Source organism: Elgaria multicarinata, chromosome 8 (genome assembly GCF_023053635.1).
Source record: "Elgaria multicarinata webbii isolate HBS135686 ecotype San Diego chromosome 8, rElgMul1.1.pri, whole genome shotgun sequence".
Classification (NCBI taxonomy): domain Eukaryota; kingdom Metazoa; phylum Chordata; class Lepidosauria; order Squamata; family Anguidae; genus Elgaria; species Elgaria multicarinata.
The window spans coordinates 98,337,160-98,342,212 of record NC_086178.1 but is presented as its reverse complement, the minus strand read 5'-3'; positions in this window follow the sequence as shown (position 1 = coordinate 98,342,212).

Here is a 5,053-nt window from a genome sequence, read left to right as displayed (position 1 = left end):
AAGCAACACTAATGTTTAAGCATCATGGATTCATCCCCATGTGAGAGTGATCTTCTGATGTTCCCCAACTGGCACAAGAAGGAGCCAGTCTGGAGGAACATGCATGCCAGTGTAGTGTAGCGGTTAGAGTGTTGGACTGGGACTCAGGAAATCTGGGTTCTAGTCCCAATTGGCCATGAAGCTCACTGGGTGCCTTTGGGCCAGTCACTGATTTTCAGAATAACCTACCTCACAGGGTTGCCATGAGAATGAAATGGAAAGGAGGATCGTGTATGCTACCTTGTGCTCCTTGGAGGAAAGGCAGGTTATAAATGTAACAAACAAGCAAATGCTACAATGGTAATGGCAGAGAGGGGCCCTTATTGGTACACCGGCCAATGTGCTTTACACACATCATGTAAGTGAAGCAGAGAATATCCAGGTACAATCATTAGACCACTTCACCCTTAGGGCGCAATCCTTTCGGGATAGTCGGAAGCCTTTGAACTCGGAGGCTACCAATTATCCAATACAGGGTGAATGCTGCTGAAATTTCCTTTTCAATACAACTGTTAGAGATACAGGAGCCCTGTCCTCCTTTTCATATGGTCACCCTACTGGGGCCTCCACAAAGGTCAAAGGGGCCTTATTTGGGAGACTAATGCCAGTAGTAGATTTACACTCACTGGGCATTCTGGGGCTGTACATTTGAGGTAAAAGTCCCCCACCACCAACAGGGCTCTTTCTCAGCTGGTGGAGGGGCAATCCCCTTTAGATGGCCATCCAAGGAGATTCAGGTTCCACTTATTTTAAACAGGTTCTCCTCCCCTTTTATATTTTTTAAAACTTTTTTAAAGAATAACTTTTTAGAACCCTGCCTTTATGAGGTTATTGAACGTTATTATACTGGACATTTGGCCCATTACATTATTAGGGTCCTCAATAGACATTGCTGTGCTTGTAATTACTGGACAGTACTTTCGCTGTCATCTCATAGACCTACAACATTTTTGTCTATTCAGTTAGATTTATATATGGCATTTTCATATTTTGAGTATGGAATGTTTTTATCTGCTTTGACCTTTATGGTAGTTTGATGTCACTTTACTAGATGGCCAGTCACTTTTCTTGTATTTACAACCTCTATTCTGCTGGACATACCTTTGTTGAATATTGTCTGCATCAATGAAGGACCTTCTAGGATCAATAAGAGCTGATTCACACAAACATTTTGGAAGCAGAAGTGTCTGTCCTATTACTTTGATGGACTCTATCTTCATTAATGTGAAAAGTGGTATTTTGGAAGATTTTAATATGGCAGGATTATGTAATCACACCACAAACTCTAGAAAAACAGCATGAAATAGCCTTTCTACATGAGGCATTCATTGTGCGCTTGTGTTTCCTCCGCCATGGTAGTTTTCAGATGCTGGGCTGGTCCATGAAGTCACAAAGAGTCGGAAACGACTGAACGAATAAACAACAAAATCATCCTCCAATTCTTTGCAACCATTTCCACCGCTTAAAAAAATAAAAATCAATGGAAGTCTGATATTATCTCCAAATGGTGGAAAGCAAATTACTGTACTTGTGCAATTCCGCCGTACTACAGTATCACCTAGTGGTTTCATAATGAAAATATAGAAAGACTGATAAATACCCCAGAAAAAAAGTGTGTGTAAAGAATCTGATCTTAATCCCACAATTATTTTTTCTGGGAACCAGAAACCTCGGTAAAGTAGCAGGTTAAAAATCTCATGTCAAAAAGGCCATTTAAGTCTTTGTGGCCTGAAATTGCAACTTGTAGAACCTGAAATTATTGTGGAGACAATGATTACTCAGTAAAGTAGTAGATGGTCACCACACATCTATGTGCACCTTTATGTCATCCCAAAATGCAGTTTGCAGGTCTCTTGCTGACATGGTAGGAACATGTTTGAAAATCTAACCCCACTCCAGCTAGGGAATACATAAGCATGGAAATAAGCTTCTGAGCACATAGCCCATGGTAGGCAACTTGGGCCCCTTCAGAGAGCTATAACTCCTATCAGTCACAAGGCTTCATCTCACATACCCGTTTCCCTCGAATTATCCCCATAGCATAAAGCTGTCGTTGTTGTTAGCTAACTCACACCCTAGATGGCAGTGCTCCTAAGATCCTTTGCATACCAGGGGAGGGTTTAAGGGGGAGAAATGTAAAAAATTCATAAAAAATCAATGGATGACCAAAACCAATTCAAATTTGGAATGCTTAAAGCCCTCCTTAATATTTATTACTGTGCCAATTTTGATGTCTTTATCTTTAAAACTTACGCAGATGTAAGCATTTGTTTAATTTGTACTTTAAACATATCAAATCATCCTCCTGCACCCCCAGTGGCCATTCGGAGAACAACAAAAGATTCTCTCCTAAAGGGGTATTAAAATGCGTTGGTTCAGTAAATTGTGCTAAGAAGCACAATTAAAGCAAGATGCATGGGAGTGCTTCACAGTCAAAGCAGATTATAAGCTGGAAAACTTCGGAGTCCTTTGCACGCAATTCGCAGTGATTGCACAGTATAACCCTGGTGTGATGAAGCGAATAGCCAGGATGGCCAATGGTGAGGGCTGGTAGGGGTTGTAGACCAAAACAACTGGAGGAACACAAGTTCACCACTGCTGCCCTAGATGTATGGAAAACCACATACACAAGCAAGGGCTATTTCTGCAGTACCTCCTCCTCAAGCCAGCTCTTGGGCTTTGCATAAGAAACTCTGTTAGACAATCCACAACAGTGCTGATCAGCTGAACAAGAGGGAGTCCGGGGAGTGGGGCTAGCTTTAATTTCTCTCCCCGCACTCCTTCATTCTTTCTTCCCATGCAGTTGTTTTTCCAACAAGGCTCCATACCTTGACAGCTGCATATGTGCACAGCTGGATTGGGACCAGAGAGAAAATAATAAGTGATTGACTTAAGGCACAATCCAATGCACATTTCGACAGAAAGAAATCTTGCAACTCCCAGCTGGGAAATGCTGGGAGTTGTAAGGACTTTTTTCTGTGGAAACACACATAGGGTTATGCCCCTAATCAGCTTTCATAATGTGGGTAGGTAAAAAAGAAAATAATTTTTTTATTCATATGGAGGAAGGGAATCTACATATTATGCCTCATCATAGGAAATGACAGAGATGTGCAGAGTGAAATGCTGTTCCTAGAAACCAGAATTGAACCTATTGAGATGACACACTGCTATGGTGGTTAAGCATGGTAGTGCGTTGTGTGAACCATGACTTAGTGTGTTGTGTGAACCATTCCTAAACATGGTGGCGACATAACCACAGTTTAAACACACTCACTAACCATTTGCTGCAAAGGGGTTAGCGGCCTAACCATGGCTTAGCATGTCATCTGAACAGGCCCACTGACTACACTCTTTTTCTTTGAGTAAGCAAATATGTTTTCATCTTTTTAAACCCTTCCAAGTATGCCTGAGGACTAGAAACAGGATCTTAAAAAATAATAATACTCAGGCTTGCATCGATGTTGTCTTCTATCATCCCTCCATGTATATACTATTTTGACAGCAAATAGTTCAATAAGGTGCCTGTTTACCTTAAGTATTTTGGCTACACTCAACAGGCGCCATTTAGCAAGATTTTTGTGTGCAAGGCCCCGTGTATTTCTATAGAGGGAATCTACTGGAATAGTTCTAGGTTGATTGATTGCTGACAGCAACCTTAGAATATCTGAAAATTAATTTGAAACTTAACAGAGCCTCCATAACAGTAGTTGTTTTTAAATATAACTATTTGAAGAGGTTAGAATGGCATGGTACCATTTAAGGATTCTAGTAAATTGGAATTTTGACACATTATTTCAAGATGATAGGATTGTTTGTGTTTCACAATTTGTATTTATTCCTTAATTTTATAGATTTTGGTTTTAAATGTCTTCTTCTTTTTTCTTTTTTCTAAACAGGCTTCTGGAGATGTGAGCGGTAAAATATTTGCAAAGTCTTCAGTGGCATTTAGAAGCTTAATTCTTGCCATGCTGTTTACTTTATAGTTAATGTGACCAAAATCCTTTTTTGTGGCAACCAATCAGACTTTATAACAGAAACCATTTACGTTATCCACAAGCAAACACCCCAGTTTCATATTACTACATTCAGATTGATGTGATCAGTTTGTCTTTAAAAGTCTCTCACTATGGAGCTATCAAGGTTTCTAAAGAGAAGCCAGTGCCATCTTTGTCAAAGGAAAGCAAAAGCAAAATGTTTACATGAAAATTCGTATAAAATACATTTTGTCCCATTACAAAAATATTTAGTTGGTGAAACTGTAGTACAATACACCGTGATTGAGAAAAGAGAAATCAAGATCGCTCCGGGTGAGGTCTCCTTGTGCACTTCACCTGCGCCCAGAGAGGTTCTGCATACACAAAGTCCTCCCTACTGATTTCAGTATTCCATATAGGTATCTCCACTGAGCACTCTGATACTGAAGCCAAGGGAGAAGGCCTTGCACATAGGTATCAGTGCATACATTGAGTGCCCCTGGTTGTGCTGTAATCCAGCAATATAGCCCCTAGGCACAAGCAAAGCTTTCGGATTATTGGCAATGACAAGGCAAAAGGACCATTTTGCTGATGTAACTTGGGGCTCATCAACACCAAGCAGGATATTCCACTATGAATGCGGTATATAAAAGGCAGGAGCCACACTACTGCTTTATAGCAGTATTGAAGCACACTGACAACTTTTGGGGCCTATTGACACATACCGCTTTCATACTGCTTCCATAGTGTTATATCCTGCTTGGTGTAGATGTGTCAATGGGCCCCAACAGTTGTCAGTGCACTTCAGTTCCTCTATAAAGCAGTAGTGTAGATCCTGCAGTGCACTTCAATACTGCGATAAAGCATTAGTGTGGCTCCTGCCTTTTATGTACCACTTTCATAGTGGAATATCCTGCTTGGTGTAGATGAGCCCTTCATCTGCCACAGCCAGAAATGGGTGCTTCATCCATGCATGAGGCTCTGGATCAAAGCAGCATTAAATGATTTTTTAAAAAAAACAACCACCACCACTTCAT